The sequence below is a fragment of the Zonotrichia leucophrys genome, chromosome 5, assembly GCF_028769735.1.
Source record: "Zonotrichia leucophrys gambelii isolate GWCS_2022_RI chromosome 5, RI_Zleu_2.0, whole genome shotgun sequence".
Taxonomy (NCBI): domain Eukaryota; kingdom Metazoa; phylum Chordata; class Aves; order Passeriformes; family Passerellidae; genus Zonotrichia; species Zonotrichia leucophrys.
In genome coordinates, this window is record NC_088175.1 from 17,171,229 (window position 1) to 17,186,287 (window position 15,059).

At 43.3% G+C, this 15,059-nt stretch overlaps 1 protein-coding gene across 1 annotated transcript in view; it reads left to right on the forward strand.

The window, feature by feature from the left end:
- Positions 1-15,059, forward strand: part of ANGEL1 (angel homolog 1) — a 109,768-nt gene that overhangs the window by 20,116 nt on the left and 74,593 nt on the right. The gene's annotated exons all lie outside the window — the stretch shown is intronic.

Here is a 15,059-nt window from a genome sequence, read left to right on the forward strand (position 1 = left end):
ATGTCTCACAGTATCTTCTGCCTGCGTTGTTTTGTCTGGTTTGTTTCTGTGTTGTTTTGTCTGTCCATCCATCATGGTGCAGGATTTGAGCTTTCCAAGCAATGTAGGGTTTTTTCTCACTGTGTCCCAGGAGGCAGGATTATAGTGTACAATACTCTTTACTCAAAAGCTGGGGAATGGCTCCTGCAAAAGGCAGGGCACGCCCCTTCCCAGGCAAGCCCTCAGGTTGAGAATGAAAAATCCGCTCCCTTTCCCCATCTCTCGGTGGGGACCTGGAAAGGAGCAGCTGGGTGGCTCAGCTGGCTACTGCAGTCGGGTCCAGTGTCATGAGGATGCCAGGGCAGAAATAACCTGCTCAAAATAACATGGTTCCCCCCTGCACCATTTCCCCTGCTGCCCCCATGTAGCCCACTCTTTACAAGTAGCTTCTTCTTAGTTTTCCAAAGTCCCAGCTGTGTGTCCTTATCTCAGGCAGGGAAGCAGGTTGCCTGGATACAGTCCCTCTGCTGAGCAGTGCAGTCCCCTGGAAATCAGTCTGCAATCCTTCCCCTCCTCTTCCCCAGCATTGCTTCACTTTGTGGAAGATGGATTTGGGTCTCTGGAGGACTTCTGGATGCAAAAAAAAGGCAGGGTGGGAAACAAAGCATCAAAAATGTCAGCATTCCCTCTTCACCCCAAAGAAACAGTCAGATGAAGGGATTGCAGAGAAAGGCAGGGCAAGGAAACTGTTCCACCCATTGTTGGAGGCCAGGATGAAGCTGGTCCTAACCCAAAAAAAGAGGATCCCACCCGTGAGCTGAGCCAAGAAGCCACTCATAAATTGCATCACTAGCAACAGAGGCTAGGTCTGATTGATATAGTCCAGCAAGAGCGAACCCAACTGAGCATACCCAGATGTCAGGATAATCATTGCTCTGAAAATGAGGTTGCACAGAATGGGGCAGGTTTTGGAGGGGATAAAACAATTTTCCTTTGTCTTGGTGTGTGAAGGGATAAAACAATTCCCATTCCTCTTGGTGTGTCTTTCTTCACAGTTTCGCAATTGCAGAGCTTCATTGGCAGCAGACAGCTTCCTTTGGCTGATGTTGCTAGAAAAATCTGCTAATGTGGAAAAGCACTGTGATGTACTTACAGGCATCTAAACTGTAAAGACCACAAAAAATGTTCACTTGTTTCAAAAGCCTTTAACCAGGAAGAATATGAGAAAGATGAAAGAGCATTTACTATCAATATCAGAAAAAAAACTAATTCAAGAAAGTCCTTTTTGCTTGCTTTATTCCCTAATTTTCTTAATGCAAAAAGCCACACCTGCTTCATTTCTAGATAAGAAATATAAATCCTTACAAAGGATAATTTCTCAGCAACATTACAAAGTCTCCATATAGCATGAGTCTGTAATTGAAAAATACTGTATTACTGCAATAATCCTTGTACTCAAACCATCTGTCATCAATGGTCTGTCTCCACCTTCCCCATAATCCTCTGACATGGGCCTGTTTCAGAGAAAGGTAACAGTATAACTGGAGTTAACTGGTTGATACCAGAAGGAAAGCTCATGCTCCACAGGTCCAGTAAAGTAAGTGGCTTTTGTAGCAGGCACTAAAATGCAACAGATGAGATGTAAAATACAAATATATTTCAGGACCATAAGGAGGAAAACCCCCTAAACTAAGCCTCTTTTATGCGGTTTGGCCTGTCAGAAGCACTCAGCCTGTTTGTCACTGCAGGCAGGGCATCAGCAGAAGTGTCTCTGCTGACTATGGCACTGCAGGATCTCAGTGGGAGGTAGGTATCTCTCAGTTACACTGGTCTTACTGAGGGCTCAAAGGAACCAAAGGAACCTTTCACATTCCCCAAGAAAAGCAATGGCCACCCACTGCAGCTTGGCAAGCACTGGTAATTCCCAGTGAGAAAATCTATTCAGCTGGCAGTCATCTGCATTCAACAGCAGTTTCAGTTTCCTAGTGCACTGAGAGTACATCCCTGATGCAGTGCTTTAGAGTGCACTGAGCATGACGTAAATCACAGATGACAGTAGTGATTTCTGCTCTGAGGGGAATGACTGCAACCCTTTAGCCATATTAAGATAGAAAAATGCAGTCTTGGACACTGGCATGTATGGCAATCTAAAATCATTCTGACTTTGATACCTTCCCTGTGGGGTGAACTGTGAAAACTGGTTCTTTCTTGGTTGCTTTCTTCAACCCATCACCAGCACCTCAGACATCTCCTGATGTAGTGTTGGAGACTTGCAGTCAGGCAGCTGCAGGTTAAGTCATTCAGCTGCATCATATATGCAAGTACAAAAAGACTGACCACAAAGCTGGGATTCATCCCTGTATACAGAATGGCACAACGCGTGCCTTCTTGCTGGCCCTTTATTAATCCCATATGAATTTCAAGTAATGAAAGTAGCAAAATAGAACTACATAACACCCAGCAAGTGCCCTGAAGCAACTAGTATGCTGCTAGAATAGGTGTGGAACCTTCTCAGGGCAAATTTCCTGAGAGCAGGGCAGGGAAAGGAGAAAGAGATCAATCTCTGGCAGCAGCAACGATGATAAGGATCTGTAGATGGGGGGGGGGGTTTCTTTCTTTAATCTCAGAAATTAGAATTAATCAGTGCATAACAGCACAATACTGATGAGACTTTTTAACAATGGTGGCTCCTCTGCTCTGTTTTCTTTGCATCAGACACACTAAATCAAGAGACCAGATATGGATGTCACTGGGAATTGGGGTGTATCTGAGGAGGGAAGAAGGAAAAAGAGAGAGATAGAAGCTCAGATTACCGGTTTTTTACTTTTTATTTTCTCATTCCCATTTCAAAGAGAAAAAGAGAAAGACACACACAGAGAAAGAGAGCGTGAATCATTTAGCATGAATTTTGCTTGAGTGAGGACTGACATAAGTGTGTGAAATAGGAAGGCAATGTATGAATAATGCAGAACAAGACTGTGCAGACAGAAGACTGTTACTGTGTCCCTGTTTACAGCTACTGAAAGCACAATCAAATAGATACAGAAAGAGTTCAAAAAGCCTGCACGGTCATCTCCTGATCAAAAGGTGTTAAAATACATTGTGGGCCACAAAATTCCACTTCTCAATAACTGCTCTGAATTTGCCCATCTGCTCATACCAAAACAAAGAGAAGTTGGTGCTGCTTTCAGTTAAAACTGCAATGACTTCCCTGCAGGTTAGGCTTGCTCTAAGTTATGCCCAAGCTGCACTGGCTGCTCTGGTAGACAAAGGCAGAAACATGGGGGAGAACATAGGCTGAGTACCTCTCTCATGCAGTCTTTACCAGGCACTCCTGGGAGAAGGGTTTGTAGAACCACAGAAAACAGGTATTTTTATGAAGGTGACCCCTGAAAGAATTCACATGTGTCTTTCTGCTTATTTACAGTTGGTACATGCAAGAAACTGAACTCATTTTTTATTCCTTTTATGGGAGAAAGTATGGTAAGGAACTAGCACACTCTCCCAGGATGCTTGGGACAGCTGGTTTGCATTTGTGGTCCTGCCACTGGCTGGTTTTGGCGAAAGAGCATCATTTCTGTGCCACTGGTGAAGCACTTTGAATTCTTCTAACAAAAAGCAGCATGTAAGAGCTGGATATTAATTCAGATTCTTCTAACAAGCCCATCATCGTACCGTGTGGTCTCTTATGTTCTGTAATTAAGGCACACTTCTGCCCTAAGGAGGATATTCTTATTCCTTCCCTTGCTTTATTCCAGTTCTGGATGGAATTCACAATAATTTCTGAGGTAGCCTGTTGGATCCCATCCACATGGCTGGCCTTTTTCCAAATCACATTCCAGGAGTTCATCTGAGTAGTCATGGGAGACTCTGCCTGTATTGTGTGCCTTTAGAATTCAGTAGCATCAGAACTCACACATCCATTTATAACTGCTGAAGATTTCTCAGAAAGCTTTAAGAAAAAAGGGTGGCATACTGAAAAACTCTCTCTCTCTCTCTGATTTATCATTGTATCAGACTAGGAAGAGATATAACATTGCACAGGTTTCTAGAAGTGACTGGAGGATGTTTATATTTTTTGGCAATATTGAGAAGCTTACCTGGAGGTTTAAGGAAGGGTGCCTTAAAGAAAGACCCCAGAGAGAAACAGAAGGAAGGCAGGGGGCAAAGCCAGGACATCAGGGCATAAGGGAAGGGAGATTCAGAAACACTGGTGTTATATTTTGGATTTAAAAGAAAAAAAAAAGGGAAGTGGTAGTGCCTTTGAGGACAAGAGAATAAAGTAGCATGAGAGCCTTGGAAGAGGAGGACACACTATGGATTTTAGCCTGTTTGTAACAGAAATACTACGTGCAAATAGGCATTCTCACATTCTGTCTACCTAGTTAACCCAGTATCATTTTATAAAAAGGCAGACTGTGAGAAGTCCTTTTGCACAGGGACACACACACTTATAAGTATGGCACTACAAGCAGCTGGGATGGAGAAGCAGTGATGCTGATGCAATGCAGTGATGAAAATAAGCATTCCTGCTACTTCAGGGATAGAAAAGGCACATCCCATCTGCCTCCTGGAAATCTGCTGCACCCTTTCACCAGCCAAAAGAAGCAGCTAGCTAGAGTCAAATCCAGTTTGCTTTTGGTTCCTCACCTCATGCTTGCCCATTTCCTCTTTTTGCCTGGTAAAAAGGAGAGGTCAGCAGGATTGCCATGTTTTCAATACTCTGTATTTTTATGGTAATATTACAGTGCTGTCTATTTGCTTTTTATCTTTTCACCTTGAAATGGGAGCTGCAGGTGCTTGTATGCTGTGCAGCTATTGCACATAATGAAAAGTGACAGGGCAGTTCAATCTCTGGGGTCCTTTCAGTCCACAGGCTTCCTGCTGGGAAATCCAACAAGGTGGGCACTTGGGTTGATATTTTTTACTAAGTTGTTCTGACATATCTCCTCTGGGAATTGTACTGATTCCCCCTAACTCATATCATGCAAGCCCCCTGGCTGCATCAACTAGCATTTATTTCTGGTCACTCACTGCTAATCTGAGCTTCTATCAAATCAGTAGCCTAAATTTGAAAGGCTCCCTGCTGTGGTGGCCACAAGAGTCCTGTGGTGTTAGATGCTTAATAGGTGATTAAAGGACAAGTCACACTCTTTTCAGCTGTGCTTTGAGGTGTTTTGAGGGAGGATGATATGAAGGGTGGTGATTAGTGTCTTTTGGAGACAAAGGCAAGAAACCTGGAGCAGCCTGAAGTAGGAGCTCTAATATGCAGTGAGATCAGCTTTTTCTGCAGACTCTGCGATGCAGCAGAGAAAAATCATGCCAGTAACAGGTCTGATGTAAAAGTAGGTTAGGTTCTTGTGCATCTTCCCTTTTCTTCATGGCCATATACCCACTAAAGCTTGCTTCACTGTGCTCTGAGGAGCTGTAAAGAAGCACTTCCTTCTCAGACATTCAGATAGCCTGCCACAATGTTGTCATCCTGGAATTCATCATACCCCTTTCTCTGCTTCTACAATTAATGTACAGTTCATATTAGCTCCCTATTAAGCATGATAAGGAACAGAGAATCCAGCTTTTGTTAATTAGGGTGCCCACCAAATCCTACCTCTGCATAAATGAAGAACTGCCTTTAGAGAGAGTGTCTTTAGAGAAATATATATTACACTGAATCCAGAGGCTTCCACACACTCTAGTACAAATTGAATCTTTGTCTTTCATAAAAGGGAAAGCATAAACAGATTTCTAAGTCAGAAGCTCTACTGTACAGAGTCAACACTGCCACTGTATTGAATGTGCCCTTGTCTTCCCAGTCCTATTGTTGAGCATGTGAAATGCATGTGTGTCTGTGTTAGGTGGTGAACCATAGGGTGTCCAGTCCTTATACATATATATATATGAAGGCCATACTGAATTATCTCCTCACACATGGAGAGACATATTCTGTCAATTTGCTCTAAAAGCAGATGAACCTTATTTAGTCCAACATAGTCCACCTTTAATGAAGGTTGAGATATTGATCTCCCTGGTAAATCAAGGTGAGATCTATAGATCCCTCCCAATAAATGATGGTGGATTTATTGATTCTTTTCTTCCCACCCCCTGGAAGTGAAAGCAAGACATATTAGTTCCTCCCCATTAAATGGAAGTGAGCTGTATTAAGGCCACCCCCATAAATACAGGGTGGGCTATGCTGACTTAGACCTTAACCACATAAATGGAGGTGAAATGTATTGATTCCATCTTCTGTAATTGAAGGAGTGCTGTATTATGGTGCTCCTTCCAACATAAAAGATGGAAAAACATATTGATTCAATCACACTAGAGTGAAAGGTGAGTTTTGCTGAAAATCCCCAAAATGAGGAAGGAAAGCCATGCAAAATTTAGCACCTTATTCAGAAATGTCTTTTGACCAGTTATTTTCACATGAAGGCTTTTACTGTACTCAGATGGCAGCGGTGTTACTGCTTAAAAGCTCTGGGCACAAATGAAGTGAAAAGGAATCATGTTTTCACTGAAGGGATGTAATGCCTAAGTAGAGACTCCTGAGTTCCAGTCCCTGTGCTCTTGTAGACCACCTGATTTAGGCAAGTTTCTTGGCTCTTATGTGTCTTGTTTATCCAGTAAGGCTAATGATCTTCCTCTGACATTAGACAGTAGAATAAATGTGTTCATGACTGTCTACAATGTTCTGTTGGTTAATGGGACCAAGTAAGTTCTGGAGACAACAGTAGGAGTTGATGAAGCATTATAGGGCAAAAATGTTTAAAAATAAGGTGTACTGTATAAGCCCTGTGCCCTAAGAGAAGCTAGGCCTGTACACTGCAGATAAACAATTAGCAGCAGCTGCCTGGACCCTGTGGTAATTTTTGCTCTTTTATTATTCCTGCTCTTTCCTACTCCTTTTTATTAACAGCACTGTTTTTAAATTGCTTTGGCTGATGAGAAAGATACCAAAGTTACCCCACCTCAAAGCCATGCACTAATTCAGGAATTCAGTCTTTTGGACTGTGAATATTGCAAGTGAGGCAGCCAGGACAGTGCCCATCTGGAAAGCAAAACATTCTCATTCAACTGCACCCCTCCAAGGAGAATCATGTTCAGCCCAGCAGCATGACAAAGCCCAAGACAGCACAGGGACAGCTGCTGATGGTGTAAAAGAAAGGTGCCAACTCCTTGCTTCCCCAAGGAAATGCACATTTTCCCCACAGTACTCCATTGCACAGCTGTTGTCTTTTGTTAACCTGTTCCGAACATCAAAATCCTTAGGGAAGCTGCAGAAGACAAGTGAGGAGGACAGAACCAGCAGAGCCTTGCAGAGAGACTTGCCTATGCCTTTCTTCACAATTTGTCCCAACAGTAGCAACAAGATAAAAAAAAGAGAAAAACACAGAAGACAAATAACAAAGTGAATGCAGGCACATGTAGATGACACTAGGAAATTAAAGCCAAAGCCCTTACATATGCCACACAATAAATCCTATCATTGTCACCCTTTTGTCTAGTGTCACAGAAGAGAAATACACCTCTGGCACTGTGTCTTGTGATGAGCAGGCAGAGCTATGGTGCCCTGTGGTGTTGCCATGCATCTACAGGGCACTTCCCACCTCACCTCTGGGGGGCTACACATGCAGAGAGGGGGACATGAGTTGGATTTGTGGTATTATTTTGCAAATCTATCACATATCTAAGAGGGTCACAGGCATCCTAACAGTAGTCATATCTAAGATACAATCATGAGTAATGCAAGCTTTGATCTGTTCTTTAGAATTAAATAGTAAGGTATATTTTATCATGTATTTATTAACACATAATAATTTAGGACCTTACAGAAAGTAATATGTGGTAGCTTTTACATGAATTAGCTATTCCTGGAATATCTTGTGTTCTTCCCATGTGGGTATTTCCAAGCGTACTGCTTTGCCTAGAACAGACTTTGAAAATGCCAGTCAAGTGCCAGCCTCCCCCTAAGCCTTTCAATGGAAAAGCCCAATTTCTTTGCAATTCTCTCATATTGCCAGCTGTCTAAAACCCTCTGTGAGAGGATTTAAATTGGATTTTGTGCTGATTTTATACAGTTGTCTTATGTCTTCCCCATGTGTGGTGAAAGAGATTTGTTCCATACAGCATTGGGGATGCAAATATCATTCCTGTTTCAATGCATCGTTTGAATGGAGGACCAGACAGTTGCCATGGCAACTGCACATCTGAGCCAGCTGTAGTTGCCATGGAAACAGAAACGATGTGAGCCAGAAAAAGTAGTCCCAGAGGACAAAGCATTTTAAAACACACACAAAAATTCCCTTAAACGAAAATAAAATCTTGCTGTGAGATTCTAGGATCTCGGAAACAAGGGGCAAACCAGAGGGGAATGCCAACATCCTCTCATCATCTTGATGCACCCCTTTTTTTTGTTTTTCCTTTTTTTTCCTTTTTTTTTTGGTGAGAGGCAAGGGAGAAGTCATTGAAAATGATCCAGTGACTGCTAGAGAGGAGGTGAAAGTGAATTCCACCATACCTTTGGCCTGGTCTGCTGGTCCTTTGGGAATCTGAATGCGTGCATTTTTTTTTGGTAGCTCTGTGCCACCGAGGCACAAATCAGTACTCCTGTCAGGTATCTGTCTTGTTCACAGCAGGCTCTCCTTCTATAAACCTAACCATGTTTCATACAAGTACTTCCAAATAATGACATCATATCTCTGCAGAATCTCTAGTCCCTGAAGGAAGCATGGTTTTTATCATTAAATAGGGGGCAAGACACCCCCTTGAGATGTCCAAGGCCTAAGTCTGGGACCCTCAAGCAATGGCTGGATGCCTGGCAGCACTGCAGTGTGCTCTGGCCTTCAGGGGTGGACCAGTGTGTTTGATAAGTATTAAAGACAGTAATCCACAACACCCTACATCTCATCAAAGAGTTTTGTTATTGTTTATCTGTAACTCTTTTTTAGCTTTAATGTTACAGCTAATCAGAGGGAATGATTAAAATGAGAAATGAATAATGCTGTAGAAGAGACTAAGGCAAGCAGCTTCAGCATTCACACAGATGTGTGGGTCTGAGGTCTTCTGAGAATGTAATAGAGGCAGACACAAGGGCTGACACTGGGACTGGGCTAAGAGAACAGAGCAGATGGAGAGAGAAGATGACAAGAGTAGACTGAGTAATAAGGAAAGGGGAGGGAGGAGAGCCTCAAATTGGGAAATGATAGGGATGAGAGAGGAGGCTGGAGCCACAGGTGGTAACATAAAATGCACTGAGAGGTGAGTAGGACAGCAGGTGACGTTTGAGAGAGATGGAAGCAGGCAGAGATGAGGAAACAGAGTGGAGCAGGATGGGAGACCACAGGATAGGAGGGTGAGCAAGCTGAAGGCAATGCAGTTGGCACAGCAGCATGGCACAGGACAAGGATAGAGATGAAGCCTGGCTCAGTACGTACAGGAGCAAGGAAAAGCAAAGAGAAACAGGAGATGTGGAGGCCAGGTAGGGCACAAAATGGTTTGCAGGGTAACAGACTCAGTTGGTTTTCTTAATATTGCTGTAGTTCAGCATATTTCCCTGGCTTTTCTAGAATCACTGCATATGTAAATACTTTTGTTAGCTGGTTCACTCATCACACAGTGCTGAAGGCAGCTCAATGTGGTGTTGTACTTGAATTTTTCAAGTATTTCTTTCCTTGCTCTATACAGCTAATGTTATAAAATCTTTCAAGGTGCAAACTTTGATTATTTTCCTACCAAAAGCAGTTTATTATCTCAGGTGCCTTTGAATTGTTTTCTGCCTTTCTGCCTTTTTATTTTGTGATCTCAGTTCCTGCCTCTTCATTTCAGTCCCACTACTCTCTTTCTGTCTATAATAAAGAGAGAGATGGGTGCCACAATCTGCACACACCTGTAATTTCCATTGAAGCTAAGGGAATCTGCATGCATGTAACAAACGGGACTGGAGGACTTGGCTACGGATTTCTGTTTAAAGGGATAATAAACTGCTCACGTTTACTGAGAAGGAGAAAGAAAAAAGTCTTTATTCAAAATGTAAATATCTTCCTGCTGAGGAGCAAACCCAAAAGTCAGCCTTCAGGATATAAATATTTATGCCTTTTGCATAAACAGCAGATGTAACATTTCCAATTAACTGTCGATCTTTCCATTTCTCTGGCTGCTGCTGCTTTCTCTCACAGTATCAGAATGAACAGTTTGCTTGATTTGCCTGAGCTCAGAACTGTCACAAATTTCCACAGTCAGTAAGATGAAATTGTTCCTGAAAATGTTTGCTTATCAGAGCCTAACAATTTCCCTGTATTTTTTATCCCTGGTGTTCCGTCTAAGATTAATTCTATACTGCTGAAAGATGTGAGATTCACAGCCCAGGTAAGACAACAGAGAAGGAGCAGAAGCAGGCATTGGTGAGAGAATAGACTCAGTCATTGCAGTGCAATCCAGTTCAGACCTTGAAGCCTGCCTGGAATGAGAGGTGTCTGACCCATTTGGCCACTGGCCCTTCTACCAAGGCTGCCAGCTTGGGGCTGGGCACTATCAAGTGTAAGAGCTTTTATGATGTAGCCACCTGTTAGTGAAGAACTGCCTCCATCAATTCTTCTGTGTCAGCTTTCTCAGGTATCTGACACTTAATCCTGCTAAGGGCAGCTTCCCTCCTTCACGACTTCTTTCCCTCTGGGAGAAAGTGTGAACTGTGTAAGTAAGAAAATGAACCCTACTAGTGCTGGTAAACATCAGTTTTCATTGGCATCATGCCTACAAAGCAGAAGATTTTGCTGGAGCACTGGAAGGGAGGGTATGAACAAAATGCAACAGCAGAGAAGCAGTAGCAGTTAAAAGCAAGATGGAACGGCAGGTGCAAAGGGAGCAAAAAGCACTTGTCTGGAAGGATGTCAGAAAAGGGGGATCCCTCAGTTCTTTTCTGCTGAGGATTCTTTTGCATGTTCTCCTGTCCTCTGACCTGTCCCTCAACACCACAAAATTTAGCTCGGTATCATTCAATGTCCTGGGAATCCAAAAATTGGTTGAGCATTGCTGCAGATCTGGAGCTGCTGTTCAGCTGATCCAGCTTTCACTGGGAGCTTGAGTGAAGAGCTCTTGGCCTTGCTCCTTCTAGGGAAATCTCTGGCCAGGGAGCTGCACAGCTGGCCTGGGACAGGGCTTTGTGCTGTGGCTGGGGTTAGCATGGAGGTAGGTCAGCCTGAATCTTCACCTTCCTTGGGAGCTGCATCCTGCTGGCTGGCAGCTCTGGTGGGTGCTGTTGCCATGGCAACTGGCTCTGCTTTAAAACCATCCATGTGGCAGTGCAGGGATGGAGGCACCTGCAATCCTGCCTGCTTAGGGGTGCACCCTCCTCACACACTTCTGTTACCTGCTGCCTGCTTTTCTCCAGGTTCCCAGCACTCTGAGCTGCATTTTTGTCCACTCCTTTGGCTCTGTCACATCCTCCCCGGTTCAGGATTTTCACTGGTGTAAACAGCTGGCCTCTTGCATAGCATGAGAAATCATCAAATGCTAACCCATAAGAGATAGTCCAAATTCAATAGTAACTGGAATTTAAATTGCTTAATACACACAATTTTCACACTGTTCTGTGCTGTGCCAAAAAAGCATATGTGGAACTTCCTGTCTGTATTCAAGTACAGTCTTTACTCAAGCATCTGTAACCAGTGATAATGTTATCAGCAATATAAACCCCCAAATTATCACCAACATTTGCTTCAGATGACCTAACTGAAGTGCATTTTGACTACACTTAGAAGCTAACTTTGCTTGGCGCACTCAGTGCAAATACTTGCACATGTAGGATTCCATCACCAGTGGAGCAAGTGCACTGACATAGCTGAAGTTATTACCAGCTGCATGCTGCCTTCCTCTTCTTCATATCCACCTCTCTGTGTAACCAGTTACATCTCAAATAAACTTGAGGGAGCATCAGCAAAATGTCCAGGCTTTGCCTTCCCACTGGGAACAGGAGTCAGGGTAGCACCAATGTTGACTGACTCCTCTGTCATGGCCTGTGCTTACTGGGACTCACACTATTCCTCCTGCCTCAGGAGCTGCATGGGCACAAGGTGGCCCTAGCAACTTAAAGTGGATCAGTGTGTATTAACAATTTAGAATGGAGCAATCCTGAAGAGACTGAAAGTCAGTTTTCTTAAACCACAAGCTGTTTTTTCAGTTCAGCTCCCCTGACTGTGGCTGACTGTCTGGTATTTCTCTTGAGTTTTCACTGATGGCTGAAGAGTCTCTCTAGTTTAATGGCATCCATTAATCATACAACAATGCATCTCTGCAGCACAAGAGCTTAGAATTCAAGTTACAGTACTGATGAGCATTGGCCCAGCTTCTCAGGTTGAGGGTGCTCTAAGGTCAAGTCAGAGACTTCAGGCTCTGTTCACATTTTGGGTGTAATGTAGGACACCCAGGATGTAGACAGCTGCTTGTTCAGGCACAAGAACAGACTTTCAGCTGAGCATGCTGAGTGCTGCAGGTCACAAGTCACTCTTGGGGCTCAGGGAAAGAGAATAAAGCCACTGTCACACTTTGTGGATTTGACGGCTACAATGACCCTCCCAAGAATTGTCCCAGTCTGTATCAGTTGAAGCAGGTCCTTACAAAGACCAGGGCCTCAGTCTCTTATGTCCACTGGCTGCTCTTCTAAAAGCAGATGATCATCTTATGCACTCTTTTTGTTTTCCCTAGAACAGTCTGTCAGGTTCCTACCAAGGTATCCAGTTTTTCCAGTACTCAAAGACCCAAAGTCAGCACTGTCTTCTCTCAGATGCCTTGTGGATGCTGTGATGATCTGCTGGTACAGTGAGAAGCAGCTTTCCAGACTATCCTCCCCCTCCTAGCTGGACACAAAAGCAATTGAAGAGCCTGTGGCTTGAGTTCGCAGGAATGAACTAAAAATGGCCTTCAGGGGATTCCTTAATCAGCTTTTCCTATCTCTTGTGTTGCCAAGATGGCATTCAAAGTAAAATGTCATGGCCTGATGACAGCACAAGGATCACCAGTCAGACAGCTCTGTGCTAGACACTCCTGGGTTTGCTGCATGGTCCTTGTTTCAAGGCCTTTCCATGCACCCCACTCCTTTTGCAGTCTGTGTCAGGCATAATGACTCAGCAAATACGTATGCTTCTTGTTGGCAGGTAGTGCAGGCATTTGCAATGTTGAATATTATATGTCCTTTTATTTATCTTGCCCTAGTGCAAATTTGACTACAGACTGTTCCATTGTCACTACAATATTTTGTTCAACCTCCCCGCTTCCTTCAAGAGAGGAAACAGCCTGCAGGTGCTGCAAACACTTTTTGTTCCTTTATGACTAGAAGAAACTACTCTATTCCTCTAAGGCTTTTAAGTCTGACTTGATCCTGGCTCACCCACCTGCCTGCTTTCTCTGGAGAGCTGGCAGGTGAATATTTTCAGTAATTTACTTTAGAGCTGTTCTATCATTCTGCTATTTATTTCTGCCATAAATTATGCCCAGAGGTTAGGATGCTCTTATTTTCCCACTCACAAAGGAACCAAAGGAAAATATTCTGCGGGGCACAGAGGCATCTTTGTGTGGTTTGTAAATATTTCCAGAGGCAGATAAACTGGGGAATGAAAAGAGCTGTAGTCTCTACCTTGCAAGCATCGCCTGAATTAACCTGCATCTTCTAGGTTATGCAACAGGGAGCAGTTGTGCTCATCCAGCCCCCTCTTCCCACTGTGATTTACATCCAGTGTCTGTGAGATACACCAGCTGCTGCTTCAAAGCATATAAAAGAAATAATAAAAAAAAAGCCTTGAGAGATTATACTTATAGCTTACTCCTCATGCAGTGGTTTGACTCATTAAAATCAGTGGAGCAATTTTCAGTGACTTCTCTGGGATTGGATCAAGCTCTAAAAGCACAAGCCTTGAGAACTGGACTGCAGCCAACTAACTTAAGGGAAGCAGAATTCCAACCGAGTTTTCATTTTTAATTCAGAAGCTAAATAAAATTGAACATCAGTGCATTTAGATGAGCTAGCTCCAAGAAAAATCCAGGGAAATGAAGGAAGTGATATTTCTTGTGTGTTTGCCTCTTCTTAGCTATACCCTAAGGGGCTGGTTGCTCTACAAAGCCGTATCAGTTACCCAGCAATGGACTACTGCTGTTATTATTGCTATATGCCTATGTGCTCATTGTACAGAAGTCCAGCAAGCTGGAAAACAGACAAGCATAGAAAAAGAGATGACCCTTGCTGTCCAGAGCATCTCAGAGTCTAGATTTACCATTTTATGCTCAGTTTGCTGATGAGTGTTGCACCACAAAAAGGGGCATTTTTTTTTCCTGCTGAAGTCATTTATGTTCCTAGTGCCCCAAGAAGGTGATAGGGAGGTTTAAACTTCTTGCTTTGACAGAAAAGATGAAACATCTTTCTGTCAAAAGTCCTGGTTTTGCCACTCAAATTCCACTATGTTTGGATGGAAAACACCTGCAGAAGTTTATTCAGCATGAGGATGAGCTTAGTTGTATCATACAGGCTTGTTTACAAAATGCAGCATTGCCTGCCTCAAGGCCAAATTTGTACCTTGTGCCAAGGCTCCCTGCCCTGCTCTAGGTAGCAGTGGAGAATTAGCCTACACCATCTCAGTATTGCATGAGTATGTGCTTTCCTCAGAAATATCTCTTTTTCTGCACCTTCCTTTTTTTTTAACTCAGCATGCCCTGATTTCCTGTCCTTTCCTTTGATACCTCTCTTTCGTTTTTGTCTTTTCTCATAGCATCACCTAGTCATCCTCTGCAGATAATTCCTCTGGAGAAGGGCAGAGATACAAAAATAATAGTTGTAAATCTCTCCCTGTAATTCACTTGGCTTGTGAGGTGCAAAAATATACCTAATTATTTAATTATTTGAGGGGCTACTGTGCTCCTCTGTGTTTAGATGAGCCATAATCATGTTACTCCAGACTTCAGGAAAGGAAGCTCAAGAAATGCCAGAAGAAAGGGTTGTCCCTGTTTCCAGCTTTCCCTGTCGAAACCTTTGCCAGTGTGAGATAAAAACCCCAGGATGAGCAAAGAAATGATAAAGGAGAAGAGAGGGAAAGCAA